The following is an 18,451-nucleotide window of genomic DNA, read 5'->3' on the forward strand; positions in this document are numbered from 1 at the left end:
CTTACTTCTCCCACCGCCTGAGCCCTGCGGAGTCCCGCTATGATGTGGGGGATCGGGAACTGCTAGAGGTTAAACGAGCCCTTGAGGAGTGGAGGCACTGGCTGGAGGGAGCACAACATTCCATTCCTGGTGTGGACGGACCATAAGAACCTGGAGTACCTCCAGCAAGCCAAGAGGCTGAACCCACAACAGGCTAGGTGGGCTTTGTTTTTCAGCCATTTCAATTTCACCCTATCATACCGCCCGGGCTCTAAGAACACCAAACTGGACGCGCTCTCCAGGCTGTTCTCACCCAACAACAGGGAGAGTGAAGTTGGGCCTATCATCCCTGTATCCCAGATTGTGGCTCCTGTCCGCTGGAGTATTGAGGAGACCGTTCGACAAGCTCAACGCCGGGACCCTGATCCTGGGACGGGGCCACCGGGCCTCCTGTATGTCCCTCGTCAAGCCCGGGCCAAGGTTCTCCAGTGGGGTCACTCTTCCCCTCTCACTGCCCACCCGGGAGCTCGGAGGACCCTGGACTTCCTGAAAAGACGCTTCTGGTGGCCTAACATGGAGAAGGAAGTAAGGTCATTCGTCCTGTCCTGTGAGGTCTGCACCAGAACCAAGAACCTGCGACAGCGTCCCCAGGGTCTCCTGCATCCTCTGCCTATTCCCCGGCATCCCTGGTCCCACGTGGCAGTCGACTTCATCACGGGCCTCCCTGAGTCTCAAGGTAACACTGTCATTTTGGTCATTGTGGACAGATTCTCCAAGGCCTGCTGCTTTATACCACTGTGCAAACTCCCTTCTGCCCTTGACACTGCTAAATTGCTATTTAATCACGTCTTCTGAGTCTTTGGTCTTCCACAGGACATCGTCTCTGACCGGGGGCCCCAGTTCTCCTCCCGAGTGTGGCACGGCTTCTGCAAGCTCATCAGGGCCACTGCCAGCCTCTCCTCTGGGTTCCACCCCCAGTCCAATGGCCAGACAGAGAGGCTCAACCAAGTCCTGGAAACCACCCTGCGAGGCCTGGCTATGGATAACCCGACATCGTGGAGCACCTGGCTGCCATGGGCTGAGTACGCCCACAACACCCTGCAGTCATCGGCCAGCAAGCTGTCGCCGTTCCAGTGCCAATTCGGGTTCCAGCCACCTCTGTTCCCGGACCAGGAGGAGGACGCTGGGGTGCCCTCGGTCAACCAATACATGAGACAGTGTTGCAAGGCCTGGAGCAAGGTCAGGAGGACACTCATCCAGACCTCCAGTACCAACCAGACTCAGGCCAACCACCATAGTAGACCTGCCCACACTTTCCGCCCTGGGCAGTGGGTTTGGCTGTCCACCAAGGACCTTCCGCTGCGGGTGGAGAACCGCAAGCTTGCTCCTCGCTACATTGGCCCCTTCAAGGATGTACACAGAGTTAACCCTGTCTCCTACTGGCTCCAGTTACCACGTACACTAAGGATTAACCCCACATTCCATGTTTCCCTGTTGCGGCCCGTACTGACGTCCACGTATGCCCCTGCCCCTAGGAACCCCCCGCCCCCCCTACATCTTCCAGGGTCAGACTGTTTTCACCGTGCGCCGCCTGCTGGACTCCCGCCGGGTTTGCGGGGGTCTCCAATATCTTGTGGACTGGGAGGGCTATGGCCCTGAGGAGCGCTGCTGGGTCCCAGCTCGGGACATACTAGACAAAGAACTTTGTCGGGACTTCCATTCGGCCCATCCTGATCATCCTGGGAACGTCAGGAGACGATCCTGGGGGGGGTCCTGTTAGGACTGGGACTGTTTTGGCCTCTAGAGGCCGCTGTTATTTCCTTTTCTGGTCATGTTTGTTTTGGCCTCTAGAGGTCACTACTGTGTTCTGTGTTTTGTTTTTGTCTTATTGCCTGTTTCCTGCCCCACCCTGTCCTTAATTAGTTTGTGTATTTATACCCCTGAGTTCAGTCCTCTTGTCACAGAGTCTTTGTGCTGTTATGTTTAGCTCCAGTTTCCTCTGTACTGTGTTCCTTGTCTTTTTGGTTTTGCACTTTGCTTTGCTTTTTGGACCTAGTATTTACTGTGTTTTTGGATCTTCTGAGCGTTGGTATTTTGCCTTTTCTTTTCTTTTTTTTTGGCTTTTGTTTTGTACTTTGGATATTTCTTATTTTTCCCTTCATCTTCTGAGCGTTTTGGATTATTTTCGGTTGAACTGTATATATTGTAAATAAACCTTTTGATACTTTTCTACTTCCGCCTCACGCCTCTGCATTTGAGTCATCCCCCTGGTGGCCTAGTGGGGGTTTGCTGGATTATCACACCAGCGAACCAGGTTCGAATCCCAGCAAAACCCTAACACCCACCTTGTCCCCAGCTCTGAAGGCGGCGTTCCGAGCCCACAGGAGCCTATGGACTTCCCCTGTCAGCCATGGCTTCTGATTGGCCCTAATGGAGATGGTTCTGGTGACCGTAACGTCGTCCATGCACTTCCTCGTGTAGGCAGTGATGGTCTCCGTGTACTCCTGGAGATCTGTGATGTTGCTGTAGGTGGCCGCCTGTCTGAACATGCTCCAGTCAGTGGTGGAAAAACAGTCCTGGAGTGCCTCTGAGGACCCCTCTGGCCGCACATGTATCTGTTTTGTAGCTGGTTTGGTGACTTTAACTAGCGGCCTGTATGCTGGCATTAGCATAACATTGGAGTGATCTGAGGCCCCAAGGTGGGGGAGGATTAGGGCTTTATAGGTGTCTTTATGCATGGTGCAAACATTGTCCAGAGTATTGTTTCTACGTGTGGGAAAGTTAATATGTCCATAGAGTTTTGGAAGCACACTCTTGGGGTTTGCATGATTGAAATCCCCAGCCAGGATGAGGAAAGCATCTGGGTGGGCTGTCTGCTGCTCACTGATGTGCTGATAGAGTTCATTCAGTGCTTCACTCCTGTTGTTATTGGAGCCAGGAGGGATGTATAATGCTACCAGCATCATAAATGTCAATGCAGAAGGTGTGCTTATTAATACAAGTGAAGACAGGTGAACAATCCAGAACGACACACAAAATCGTAAAACAGTGAAACAAGCAATAGGTCGAGCGAGGCACAAACAGGCTATCATAGACCAGGCAGAATCAAAGATGAGAAACAGGAAATCAGAGATCAGGAAATCAAACAAGGAAATAAGGCTCAGTAATGTGTCAGCAATGTAACTCAATACTTCGCAAAATAAGTGTGTTTTCACAGTTTTTATATAGACATGCTGATTATGCCTTAATCTTGTGCAAGTGCGAGTCATTTACGGCATGCACGCAAGAGTCCACTTGGCGTGCACACTGTCCGGAGCATGCCCGAGAGTCTATGTGATGCACATGTCAAGGCATGCAGATGTGTGACACTCTTGCACGAAATTAGTACAAAAATTAATGTAGATATAATTATCTTATGCCAAATTATTATGCCATGTTACAAAAAATAAAGAGAAAAATCAGAGTCCTTGCCTCCAATTTATGAGTCCTAATGCAGTTAATGCACGAGTCCAAGTCCAAGTCCTAGTCATCAGTGTTCAAGTCCAAGTCGAATCATGAGTCCTTAAAATTAAGGCACGAGTCCTGGACTCGAGTCCAAGTCCTGGACTGAAGTACTACAAGCCTGGCTAATGCTATAACATAACATGTTAATGTCACATCTGCGCCTGCTTGCACTCAAGAATCCACTTCCTAGAATTCACAGGAGCTTTTAAATATGGCTGCTGTGGACTACAACACCCATCCTGCAGCACTTCACTGCTCACAGTCTCCTGATTACTGACTACGTTTACATGCACATCCAAATCGAGCTGCTGTCGGTAATCAAGCTGAAGGTCCCAGCAGGGTGCCAGAGAAATCCAATCCTACATGCACACAATGAAATCGGGCTATTGTGTGAGGTGCATTGTGCACCCGAGCCACAGGTGGCGCAACACGCCCCATCGTGTTGGTACACTTCCGGTTGTCGTCATGAAGAAGAGCTATTCAAGAGTGTAAACAAAGTTATCAGTTCCGTGTTCTCCATTGCGCGTTTTTCTCCCGTCCATGAATTTTAATATATTCAACTCCTTAAGCTGAATGAGCATGAACTCTGTCTCCTCATTGCTCCAGAAGTGCACGTTTCTGCTTGCCTGTGGCAGTGGGGGTGTGGTCAAGCGCCGGTCTGTGACAGGAGGGCGGAGCCAGGGAAGGTGAGTGGCAGAATCACTTCACCTGACGGTAATTAACCTGTGTTTGTGTGGCTTCCCAGTAACCGCGCCCTATTTAAGGAGGCAGAGGGAGAGCAGAGGGGACAGCTCATCCCGGGACTAGAACACAGCGCGCGCGCGTGTGTGTGTTTTTCTCTCAAGAATAAAAGTAGGCTGTTAAACTGAAAAGTCTGACAATAAAAAGCCTATTAGTACCAGAAGCTTTGTCCTGCCGTCCTCTGTGCACCACCCACACTTCAGAGAGCTCTACATCGCCATTTTCTCTTCTTTGTTTGTTCCTCCTGACCTCTTCTGCTGCTCGCTACTACTGTTGTCATGCCGACCGAGGCTGTTGTGTTTCCCGCTTGTGGTCTCGTCACTCGTCACTTCCGGAAGTAGCTCGACAACTAGCTCGATAGGGTATACATGCACAAAGTAGCTCGGCAGAAATCACATAAACTAGGTCGTGTAGCTCGATTCTGAGAAATCAAGTTCGGTTCAATTTCAGCTGAATTAAGGTGTATACATGGCATTTTGAACTTTGATTTCAGTCGAGCAACGGCAGAAATTCGATTCTCTCTATGTGCATGTAAACGTAGTGACTGATTGCATTCATCTGGACTCAATCATCACAGCACACTATTTAAACACTCTCACTGCACCTATCATCTCATCTCATCTCATTATCTCTAGCCGCTTTATCCTTCTACAGGGTCGCAGGCAAGCTGGAGCCTATCCCAGCTGACTACGGGCGAAAGGCAGGGTACACCCTGGACAAGTCGCCAGGTCATCACAGGGCTGACACATAGACACAGACAACCATTCACACTCACATTCACACCTACGGTCAATTTAGAGTCACCAGATAACCTAACCTGCATGTCTTTGGACTGTGGGGGAAACCGGAGCACCCGGAGGAAACCCACGCAGACACGGGGAGAACATGCAAACTCCGCACAGAAAGGCCCTCGCCGGCCACGGGGCTCGAACCCAGACCTTCTTGCTGTGAGGTGACAGCGCTAACCACTACACCACCGTGCCGCCTGCACCTAGTCATTGCAAAGTAAATGCTCAGTTTTGTTATGGCTGACATTACTACTACCACTACTACTACTAATAATAATAATAATAATGATGTTGGGTTGGATTGTTTTGTACTTTGGATTTTGTCCTTTTGATATTGCCTCTGATACACTGTTTGTACCTTGCCTGACTATTGCCTGTTTTGTCATTCTTTCTGCCTTAAGATTTGGATTTGTCTGCCAGTTGTCTGAATAAACTCTCTTCCAGCTTTTATGTATATCCTGCATTCCTGGCAGGTAATATTACATATGTTTACACCAGTGGCAGCTGCTGGTTTTTAAAACAGGGGAAGCCCATTTTACGCATTCATCGTAAAACCTGTAGGCCGGATATCAAAGCATAGAAAGGTGTGCCCCATTAGCATAGTGAACTAGACAACCCTACCTAGTGGCAGAAAGTATTTTTGCTTGTACATTTCATGTTATAATCTGGCTTGCCAGGCTAGTGCCTCATATCCTTAATCAAAAATATCAAACATCCAAAAATCACTGGCTATTCAACGAAGAGCCTTGAACATCATACCCTGATATGCAACACAGAGTCTTTAACACAACACCCAGCGGTGCAACACATCCTTGAACATCTTTTGCAACACAGTCTGGAAATTCATAACCAGGTAGGCTATGCAACACACAGAACCTTGAATATTATACCCAGGTATAACCTATAACACAGAGCCCACCATTCTCTTAACATTACTGAACAATATACACACTTCAGATTCATGAACATTATATGATGCACACTATTTATACACAAATTCTGCCCTCCGCTCCTTTTCCAGAAAATGGTCTGTGACCCTGTCATACTAGCTGGTTGTGCTTTCCAGAGACTTCACCAATTTCTGTTAGCAGCTAGCACTGCAGATCCCAATAAGGCTCAAGCTAGCCTACAACCAGATTGAACTACAAATGAAATAAACAAGTGAATTCGCAAATGATCAAACTGATAGAATGGATGAAAGTTAACGGAGCACAACAAGTAATATTTACATTTATTTACAGAGTAATGTACAGAGACATCAATGAGAAGAAACGTTTATATGAAAAGAAAGTCGGACAGCACTTTGGCACACGACTACACTTTCTCGACATCAGCTGGGGACTGACTGATCATACTTCCGTGTTCCTCGCCGATGCCGAAGTACAGAGCCTGCCCTCCTCATGTCTTTCAAACACTACCTCCAATAATCCTTCATCAGCCCGGCTTCTTGTCCCTCCCACTGTCTCGTTTAGTCCCAGAGAAGCCCGGCTTCCCTGGAAGTGACGATTTTGTCGATTTTAACCAATAACAACTAGCCGAAATTGGCTGTTCAGAGCCCTCTCATAGACTGCAATGGATACCCGGCTGCCAGCCATAGAGCCCATTGAAATAAGAAAGGTTACAGCCAGTGTTGCCAGATTGGGCGGTTTTAAGTGCATTTTGGCGGGTTTTGAACATATTTTGGCTGGAAAACGTCAGCAGTATCTGGCAACGCTGGTTACAGCCTGGCAGCAAAGGTGATTCTCGTAGCGAACTGCAAGTTCGTCAGACATCACTCAAATAAGTTACAGGATAGTTATGAATGTAAATACAATCTTGGGCATATATTATGTTATGCAAGTTATTGTTTTAATGAGAATTCAACGTCGTAGATGCCGCAGTTTGGGGAGAGAATTTTAGGGTAAGCTCGGCTTCCCTTGTTGTCTCTGAGAAATCGCCCCTGGTTTACACATCTTCACGTTAACCTTCCTGACACATTCACTGTGTTAAACTCATTTACACAGTGAATGTGTAAAAATTAACATAATAAACGTTGTCCTAAAACCCACCCATTGATGTGTAAGCCTTTAATATAGTTTGTCAGTTTTAACACATCATTTCTAACAGTGTAGCTGTTCTTTCACCAAACAACTGTTTATAGCTGCTATAACATAGTGACTAACATCGGAACTACTGTAACTTACCTCATGGATGTTCCACAACAATTAAATGTAACTATAAACAGTTCAAATGTATGATGTGTCATTCTTTAATAAATAAAAAATGCAATCATTGGCAAATTGCAGTGGCAAACAGTTTGGGATGTGGTGTTATTGGAAAATGACCAAATTCAAAATGGGAACAGTAACTTCACTTTATCACACCACCTTATCATGTCTTGTTAGTTCTTGCTTTCTTAATTAACTACATTATGAATATTTTTAATTTTAGCCAAAATATCACTTTCAGCACACAGCTGTTAGTTCTGCTTCAGGTGCAATACTTGGCAAGAGAGCTCTGACAGTGATGGAAGTCATGCTGCTATAATACCCTGTTCAGCATTCTTCATGTTTTTAGCCTAATGCATGGAGTTAAGCTTTTCAGCCTAGGAGGAATAATTGATCTCACTCTGAATAAGAATAAATGATGCTGTTGTTATGCTGTGTTTATTTGTAATAGTAAGCCTATTAGTGGGCTGTTTGTTCATTTCAGAGTACTGCACGTTATTTGTTAGGCTAAAACCTTTATCCTCCACTAAAGTCTTTTATTATTGTTGCAAAGGCTCAAAGTGCAATTTGGGTGAAGGTGGATTAGTGTTGGGCAGTATACCAGTTCATCTGGTATACTGGTTTTAATTTCTTGTACGGTATGAATTTTTCATATACTGCCATACAGTAGCATAGCTGAAATAGCAACTGTAATGCTTCAATAGGCAGCAAATTATATAGCCTAATATTGTTTGAAAAGCTAGAAAAGCTATGGAGCACTGTGCAGCATATATTGAGAGGGGAGACCCCTATGAAATGTGCATACCCTTCTTACTAACGCGATAACTTTATAACGCAACAATAAATTACCCAGAACTCACTCTTGTTACGTATCCCCCCTCGATCTGAGCATCACATGCTGCAATTCTCATCTCACTTAGAGTGCACATGTCTGGGTCGCCCTATGCTTGTTTCCATGTACATGTGTGCACTAATTACTGCACTTGAATCATTCTTATTTACCCCACAATCCTCATCCGTGACAGGATACTTCACTGCTATCATAAATGGAAGTGCTGTAATTAGAGTTTATTTGAAAAATCAAGTAAAAAAAATTCCAACACATGAAGCAAGGTTGTAGTCAAACAAGCAGAATTCTAGCAATCGGCAGAGACAAAATTATGGATGAGAACAAGGTTAAAAATAAACAAATAAATAAATAAATAAATGGAATCAGAAAATTAGACAATAGGTTTGGAAACTGCTGACACAGAATATACAGTGGTGCTTGAAAGTTTGTGAACGCTTTAGAATTGTCTATATATCTGCATAAATATGACCTAAAACAACATCAGATGTTCACATAAGTCCTAAAAGTCGATGAAGAGAACCCAGTTAAACAAATGAGACAAAAATATTGTACTTGGTCATTTATTTATTGAGGAAAATGATCCAATATTTCATATCTGTGAGTGGCAAAAGTATGTGAACCTCTAGGATTAGCAGTTAATTTGAAGGTGAAATTAGAGTCAGGCATTTTCAATCAATGGGATGACAATCAGGTGTGAGTGGGCACCCTGTTTTATTTAAAGAACAGGGATTTATCAAAGTCTGATCTTCACAACATATGTTTGTGGAAGTGTATCATGGCATGAAAAAAGGAGATTTCTGAGGACCTCAGAAAAAGCGTTGTTGATGCTCATCAGGCTGGAAAAGGTTACAAAACCATCTCTACAGAGTTTGGACTCCACCTAATGTTAATGTTCATGAGTCCACCATCAGGAGAACACTGAACAACAATGGTGTACAAGGCAGGGTTGCAAGGAGAAAGCCACTGCTCTCCAAAAATAGCATTGTCGCTCATCTGCAGTTTGCTAAAGATCACGTGGACAAGCCAGAAGGCTGTTGAAAAAAATTTTTGTGGACGGATGAGACCAAAATAGAACATTTTGGTTTAAATGAGAAGCGTTATGTTTGTAGAAAGGAAAACACTGCATTCCAGCATAAGGACCTTATCCCATCTATGAAACATGATGGTGGTAGTATCATGGTTTGGGCCTGTTTTGCTGCATCTGGGCCAGCATGGCTTGCCATCATTGATAGAACAATGAATTCTGAATTATACCAGTGAATTCTAAAGGAAAATGTCAGGACATCTGTCCATGAACTGAATCTCAAGAGAAGGTGTGTCATGCAGCAAGACAATGACCCTAAGCACAACTTGTCCTACCAAAGAATGGTTAAAGAAGAATAAAGTTAATGTTTTGGAATGGCCGAGTCAAAGTCCTGACCTTAATCCAATCAAAAAGTTGTGGAAGGACCTGAAGCGAGCAGTTCATGTGAGGAAACCCACCAGCATCCCAGAGTTGAAGCTGTTCTGTATGGAGGAATGGGCTAAAATCCCTCCAAGCCAGTGTGCAGGACTGATCAACAGTTACCGGAAATGTTTAGTTGCAGTTATTGGTGCACAGGGGGTCACGCCAGATACTGAAAGCAAAGGTTCACATACTTTTGGCACTCACAGATATGTAATATTGGCTCATTTTCCTCAATAAATAAATGACCATGTATAATATTTTTGTCTCATTTGTTTAACTGGGTTCTCTTTATCTACTTTTAGGACTTGTGTGAAAATCTGCTGTTGTTTTAGATCATATTTATGCAGAAATATAGAAAATTCTAAAGGGTTCACAAACTTTCAAGCACCACTGTATCTGGATATGGATCTGGATCTGGCTTGGACTCAGGGCTGGACTCGAGCTCTGGAGATGACTTGAGCTCTGGGTTGGACTCTGGCTGCAGCTCAGGAGATGGCTCAAGCTGGAGTTCTGGAACTGGCTTTGACAAAGGGCTGGAATTGTGCTCAAGCTCCGAAGAGGACTTGGGCTCTGGGGATGACTTGAGCTCTGGAGATGGCCTGAGCTCTGAACTGGACTCTGGCTCAAGCTCTGGAGATGACTCAGGCTGGAGTTCTGGAACTGGCTTGGGCTCAGGGCAGGTACTGAGCTTCAACTCAGGCTCCAGGCTGTGTTCGGGCTCCATAGAGGACTCAAGCTCTGGATTTGACTTGGACACAGGACTTTGCTCTAGTTCAAACTCCTGAATTGGCTCAGACTTGGAACTGGACTCAGGCATGGGCTAGAAATCTGTCAGCACATTGGTCCTGGTTAAGACCTGACAATGGAATGATGATATTTTCATAGCCGGGTGGAGGTGGGACGACGGCGACACCTTCATAGCCAGCTGAAGCAGAGGTCACGCCAATGTCTTCTGACACAGGTTCTGGAACAGGCTTAGGTTCTGGCACTGGCCTTAACTCTAGCATCGCAACTAAACCTGGCACAGGTGTTTATTCTGGCATAGGCTCTGGCTGACCCAGGCACCGGCTCTGGAATAAGCACTGATGCAGGCTCTAGACATCTCATCTCATCTCATTATCTCTAGCCACTTTATCCTGTTCTACAGGGTCACAAGCAAGCTGGAGCCTATCCCAGCTGACTACGGGTGAAAGGCGGGGTACACCCTGGACAAGTCGCCAGGTCACCACAGGGCTGACACATAGACACAGACAACCATTCACGCTCACATTCACACCTAAAGTCAATTTTAGAGTCACCAGTTAACCTAACCTGCATGTCTTTGGACTGTGGGGGAAACTGGAGCACTCGGAGGAAACCCATGCGGACACAGGGAGAACATGCAAACTCCACACAGAAAGGCCCTTGCTGGCCGCTGGGCTCGAACCCAGGACTTTCTTGCTGTGGTCCAAATCCTGCGCTCTGATTGGCTGACGAGCGGGTCCATATCCTATGGTACGAACCCCAGTTACGGACCCCGGTTATGGACCTCTGGCAACTCGCTCGTTCACAAGAACAACAAACATAGTAGAATTTTTTGTCAACATTTATCTTTTTTTTATAAGATTTATTTATAAAATTATCAAAAATCTTTTAAAATTTTTGCCAGCATTTCTCAGGAAAATAGCATTAATTTTACAGCATGGATAGTGATAACAACAGTCTTCACAGCGAAAGTGAGTTTTACTACCCTGAGGAAGAAGAAATAAAATAAAACATTTCAGGAGAAAGCTAAAAACCTCTAACTTGCTAACGCCGAGCAAAAACATGGCTGAATCCTGAATAACTCAATTTTGCATAAATAAGGGACTACATAGGCAGCAAAATGTAGTTTTTTTTCCTGCCATGGAAGTGCACTTGTATACCGAGGAGGAAGCCATTTACATTACAGCCGTGAATGACGATTCAAAAGGGCGGCTCAGCTTGGTTTTCCCTTTTGGGCGCTCTCGTTTTCTGTTAGAATTTGGTAAAGAAAAAAAGAAATGTATTATTTACCAGCTTAAGGTCAGTCCGTATGGTGAAATACTGTGACCTTGGCCTTGAATACTGACCTCGGCCCAGAGGGCTGAGGTCAGTACTTTCAAGATCTCAGTCATGGTACTTCATGATACGGACCTCCAGCTGGTAAATAACACATATATATATATATATATATATATATATATATATATATATATATATATATATATATATATATATATATATAGGCTCATTTGTTTCAATAAATAAATGATCAAATATAATATTTTTGTCTCATTTGTTTAACTGGGTTCTCTTTATCTACTTTCAGGACTTGTATGAAAATCTGATGATGTTTTAGGTCATATTTATACAGAAATATAGAAAATTCTAAAGGGTTCACAAACTTTCAAGCACCACTGTATAAACACAGGCAAACAATCCAAAATGGCAGGCTAGATCAATAACAGGAAACAAGCAAAGGGTCAGGCGAGGCACAAACAGGATATCAGAGGCAAAGCGAGAACGGGAACGAGAAACAGGCACAGGAATCAGGAAACAGGAAATCAGAAACACGGGAAGAAAGGCTCGGTAATGTGTACTGACGTATCATGATACTATGCATTGATTGTGCACACACAGCTCCTTAATAGAGTTCAGGTGTGCATCGTTAACATTCAGGTGCACACACCACAGCGTGCAGGACTGACACTTTCTGCAAAGATGAAATAAAGATTATATGAGCATTCACTTTAAATATTCTTAATTTAATCTATGTTTAAGACATGTTGCAAAAACAGAATATTGACACTACTTGAAACGAATATATTGTCAAAAATTAGATTAATCAATGCTGTTACTTTGTACACCTCATTTACAATTTCAAATTTAATACTCATTATCTCTAGCCCAGTGGCGTAAGAAGCTCGCCGCGGGCCCTGGTGCGAAGTGTGGAATACGGGCCCCCTAGTGGGCATAGTGACACTTAAGGGAGGATTTAACATAATGGGTGCCTACAATCCTCAAGGACCAGAAGTACAGAAGAAGTTTATATTATTGTAAATAAAACACACTCCACAATATTGAGTCAATGATATGGGAAAACTTTCCAAATCATTTTATTAATATAGTATAGGGCAATCAAAAAGGCTAATACTGCATTGACATTAGCGCATGGAAGTAGGCCTAACATTCAAAGCGCTGAAACCTCGCCTTCTGCTGAAACCGCAAGCTAGATAGGCTAGGTGTTGATGTTCTGTTCTCACTGCTCTTGGTGAATCCAAATTTGTCCAATTTCGGCAGTTTTGCCACCCTTTCCTGTTCTTCCCTACGCTCCTGCCGCTTCTTGGAGCCGCTTTTGTGTTTGAAGGGCATTGTTTCGCTCGCAACGATAATGGAAATATGCAGACATCAAAGATACTGAGATCAGTCTACCCAGATCAGCCTACCCAGAATTCCTTGTAATCTCAATAGAAACAAAGTTACTTTTGCGAAATAGAATGACAACAAAGACCTATTATCATTTTATGTAGCGTTTATTTGATGGATTTGTAAAAAAAAAAATCCGCAACGGGCCCCCCGACGGTCACGGGCCCAGGTGCGGCTGAACCGGCTGAACCTGCTATAGTTATGCGCCTGCTCTAGCCGCTTTATCCTGTTCTACAGGGTCGCAGGCAAGCTGGAGCCTATCCCAGCTGACTACAGACGAAAGGCGGGGTACACCCTGGACAAGTCGCCAGGTCATCACAGGGCTGACACATAGACACAGACAACCATTCACACTCACATTCACACCTACGGTCAATTTAGAGTCACCAGTTAACCTAACCTGCATGTCTTTGGACTGTGGGGGAAACCGGAGCACCCGGAGGAAACCCACACGGACACGGGGAGAACATGCAAACTCCGCACAGAAAGGCCCTCGCCGGCCACCGGGCTCGAACCCAGACCTTCTTGCTGTGAGGCAACAGCGCTAACCACTACACCACCGTGCCGCCCCAAATTCAATACTGAAAAATTATAACATGCTATTAATTGCTTTATTTGTGATCATATCGAAAATATACCATGCTGTTATTATCTTCAAAAATTTTCAGCTTCTGATATGCTTCCAGAATGATTGTAAGAATTTCTTTCCAACAATGTGTACAGGTTTTGGGTATCAGATGAGGATAAGCATGCTTTTATACAATGTTGATAGGTTCTTTTCTTCAGCACTGTCACATTTGATTGTAGCTTCACTGTCATTCCTGGTGATATCCATTATATGTGTTACAACATGCATACTACATGTAGCATGCAATTTATTTACACTAATATTTATGCCATAAATGTATGCAATATTTTACAACTAAAGAGTAAATGATAGACTTTGTTGTCATTTCATCTGATCTCCGGCCCTATGTCTTGGACCCTCGGGTGAAGAGAGGGGCTGAGCTGTCAACTGATCACCACCTGGTGGTGAGTTGGATCCACTAGTGGAGGAGGAAGCCGGACAGACCTGGCAGGCCCAAACGTATGGTGAGGGTCTGCTGGGAACGTCTAGCCGAGCACTCTGTCGGGGGGGTCTTTAACTCCCACCTCCGGGAGAGCTTCTCCCAGCTTCCGAGGGAGGCGGGGGACATTGAGTCTGAGTGGACCATGTTCTCTACCGCCATTGTAGATGCAGCTGTTCGGAGCTGTGGCCTCAAGGTCTCCGGTACCTGTTGTGGCGGCAATCCCCGAACCTGGTGGTGGACACCAGAAGTAAGGGATGCCGTCAAGCTGAAGAAGGAGTCCTATCGGGCCATGTTGACCTCCGGGACTCCTGAGGCAGCTGACGGGTATCGGCAGGCCAGGCGTGCCACAGCTCAGGCAGTTGTGGAGGCAAAAACTCAGAACTGGGAGGAGTTCGGGGAGGCCATGGAGAAGGACTATCGGTCGGCCTCGAAGAAATTCTGGCAAACCGTCCGGCGCCTCAGGAGGGGGAAGCAGTACTCTGCCAACACTGTTTACAGTGTGGGTGGGGAGCTGTTGACCTCAACTGGGGACATTGTCGGGCGGTGGAAGGAATACTTTGAGGATCTCCTCAATCCCACCATCATGTCTTCCATTGAGGAGACTGAGGCTGATGACTCAGAGGTGGACTCGTCCATTACCCAAGCCAAAGTCACTGAGGTGGTTTGCAAGCTCCTCGGTGGCAAGGCACCAGGGGTGGATGAGATCTGCCCTGAATATCTCAAGTCTCTGGATGTTGTGGGGCTGTCTTGGTTGACACACCTCTGCAACATCGCATGGCGGTCAGGGACAGTGCCTCTGGAGTGGCAGACTGGGGTGGTGGTCACTCTTTTTAAGAAAGGGGACCGGAGAGTGTGTTCCAATTATAGGGGAATCACACTTCTCAGCCTCCCAGGGAAGGTTTACTCCAGGGCAGGCCTGTTTCAAGCTATTTGGGGGCCCTAGGCAAAGTGGGATCTGAGGCCCATAATTATCCCCCCCTCGACGAAAGGCCTTATGCCGGCCTACCCACTGAAGACTTAATAAATAAACATCACACATATTGTAATCATTCTTATGAGTTTTACTTAATAAATGAACTCTTTACATTACTATAAATAATTATCAAACCCAATTAAACACAAGAATAGACAAAATATACACACACACATAAAAGTAATGGACTGCAAATAATATTTGGCTCTACTACCTTACATTCTGGGGTAACAAAGACTGTGCAGATCCTGACAAAACTGAGTTTAAGTCCCATTGAAAGAAGTACCGTTTTCTCGCTTACCATGTCCAAAATCTGACTTGAGCTGCGGCGATATTACACCAATATGCCCCATTCCCAATGCTAGCGGTATCTGTGTTATTATTCCTTTATTCAACAATGCTAATTTTGTTTACACTGAGTCCCGATGATTTACCTGTGCAATATCAGTTAGAGCTGTGCCTTGTATGCCTTGTAATGTCTGTCATTCATTTGTTATACCAGACAGTTGACGTGGATTATTCAGGCTTATTCGCTGACGTTATGGTAAATCGTGAAATCATTACACAAACGTGGTTGACATGAAGATTTACAAACATGATCATAAGCATTTAAAATCCATGTCGCGGGTGTGGTTGCTTGCTGTCACCTTTCCTTGGCTCAGTTGAATATTCGAAAGGGCTCTACATCTATGCATTACGTTCACGTTCCAGTTCAATCATGATGCATGGAATTCTTGCAGAGGTTACTAGAATCAGAGAAAATGGCAAGGGCTGTCCTTCCTTCCCATGGAAGCAAAAACAATACAGAGACACAAGCGAAGCAAACTTGCCATGTCGTAGCAATTAGCTGTGCTGATCACAGCAGGGCTTCCTTGCAGAAAGTTTGGGTTTCTTAGCTGAATTACTGCATTAATATCCGACCAAGGTCACAAATGTAGCCTATTTATGTAAAAAAGAGCTTTCTTGTGAGCCATCCCCTGTCCTACTCCATTCATGCTCACGACACACTAGCTACTTCTGATGAAAGCCATGCAGCTCGCTGAAACTAACTCTGACTATGACATTTTGATAAACACAATAAGTTAATCTGGGAGAAGTTGACAGTCTTTCACCTATTTGTGTGGCACATATTAGAATTTTTAGCCAGTCCTTGCAAGTTTGTAAGCCTGTTGTGCATGACAACGTTTACATCACTGTTATAAACACTGTCTACAAGATAACTACCATTAACTTAAGCTAGCTACCAAATTTGCTTGTCGACCCGCTTGGTATTAATGAGTGTGTACATTCTCACTTACCAGTGTCTTGTTTTTTTCTGTCTTCCTCTTCCCTTTTCTTCTTTCTCTTCTGGCTCCCTGAGGGGTAATTTCACTTCATATTTGATTTTGGGTTTTTTTTGCCGCGGAGCTCTGCAACCACTTGACTGGACGGAGATAGGCATTGAGGGGTTGACAACAGACTGTCATTGCACTTTTTGGCCAAAGCATGTAGGGAGACGCTGTTGTGCATTAGGGGGCCCCCCCTTGGAACTAGGGTATTTCAACAAGTGTCATTAGGCGCTGCGCTGCCACGCTCAAAAAGTTGTCATTGCTATTGAATATATAACCAGTCGTTCGGCAGCGGGGGCCCTTCGAGGGCTGGGGCCCTAGGCAATTGCCAAGTCTGCCTACCTTGTTGCAACGGGTCTGCTCCAGGGTACTGGAGAGGAGAATTCGACCAATGGTCGAACCTCGGATCCAGGAGGAACAATGCGGTTTTCGACCTGGTTGCGGAACACTGGACCAGCTCTATACCCTTCATAGGGTGCTCGAGGGTTCATGGGAGTTTGCCCAACCAGTCCACATGTGCTTTGTGGATCTGGAGAAGGCATTTGACTGTGTCCCTCGTGGTATTCTGTGGGGGGTGCTTTGGGAGTATGGGGTTCGGGGCTCTTTGCTAAGGGCTGTCCGGTCCCTGTATGAACGGAGCAGGAGTCTGGTTCGCATTGCCGGCAGTAAGTCAGACCTGTTCCCAGTGCATTTTGGACTCCGGCAGGGCTGCCCTTTGTCACCGGTTCTGTTCATAATTTTTATGGACAGAATTTCTAGGCGCAGCCAGGGGCCGGAAGGAATCCTGTTTGGGAACCACAGGATTTCATCTCTGCTTTTTGCGGATGATGTCCTGTTGGCTTCTTCAAACCAGGACCTTCAGCATGCACTGGGGCGGTTTGCAGTCGAGTGTGAAGCAGCTGGGATGAGAATCAGCACCTCCAGGTCCGAGGCCACGGTTCTCGACCGGAAAAGGGTGGCTTGCCCTCTCCAGGTTGGTGGAGAAGTCCTGCCTCAAGTGGAGGAGTTTAAGTATCTCGGGATCTTGTTCACGAGTGAAGGAAGGATGGAGCATGAGATCAACAGGAGGATCTGTGCAGCCTCCGCAGTGATGCGGTCGCTTTACCGGTCTGTCATGGTGAAGAAGGAGCTGAGCCAAAAGGCGAAGCTCTCAATTTACCGGTCGATTTACCGACTCTCACCTATGGTCATGAGCTTTGGGTAATGACCGAAAGAACAAGATCGCAGATACAAGCGGCCGAAATGAGTTTCCTTCGCAGGGTGGCTGGGCGCTCCCTTAGAGATAGGGTGAGAAGCACAGTCACTCGGGAGGAGCTCGGAGTAGAGCCGCTGCTCCTCCACATCGAGAGGAATCAGCTGAGGTGGCTTGGGCATCTTTTTCGGATGCCTCCTGGATGCCTCACTGGGGAGGTGTTCCAGGCATGTCCCCCCGGGAGGAGGCCCCGGGGAAGACCCAGGACATGCTGGAGGGACTATGTCTCTTGGCTGGCCTGGGAAAGCCTCGGTGTTCTTCCCAAGAAGCTGGCCGAGGTGTCTGGGGAAAGGGAAGTTTGGGCTTTCATGCTCAGACTGCTGCCTCCGCGACCCGGCCCCGGATAAAGCGGAAGAAGACGAGACGAGATGAGACGAGTAAATGGTTCTCATGAAAGTATAAGTACAAATTACCATTCAGAATCTTATAAACATTAATTAGGAATTTGAATTTGAAAGGTCCAATGTTGTGTTTTCCTTTTAAATCACGTGATAAAATACACATTCAATTCAGTAACTGAATATTTCATCTACACAGCAGATCTGATATTAAATAACATGCAATAAGACCAGAGAGAGAGAGTATTCTCTGCAAAATTCATTAAATGTAATATTGATCAAACAGATATGAACTACAATTTGTTTAATATCAATCCACAATATAAATGTGCCTTTCAAATCTAGAACACAAGAAAATATGTTATATTAGTCATATTCGTAGTCATAGTAGGCCTAATACTAGTAATAGTGCTGGTATTTAACTAGTGATCAAGGCTAATGATGATATTAAAACATGATAAAACCATCACACTCACAAGTATAATTCTTACTATTTCACCTGTTACTTTTAGATATTTGGCTATCTCTTTGACAGCCAAGGCCTTCAA

Source organism: Neoarius graeffei, chromosome 12, assembly GCF_027579695.1.
Source record: "Neoarius graeffei isolate fNeoGra1 chromosome 12, fNeoGra1.pri, whole genome shotgun sequence".
NCBI lineage: Eukaryota > Metazoa > Chordata > Actinopteri > Siluriformes > Ariidae > Neoarius > Neoarius graeffei.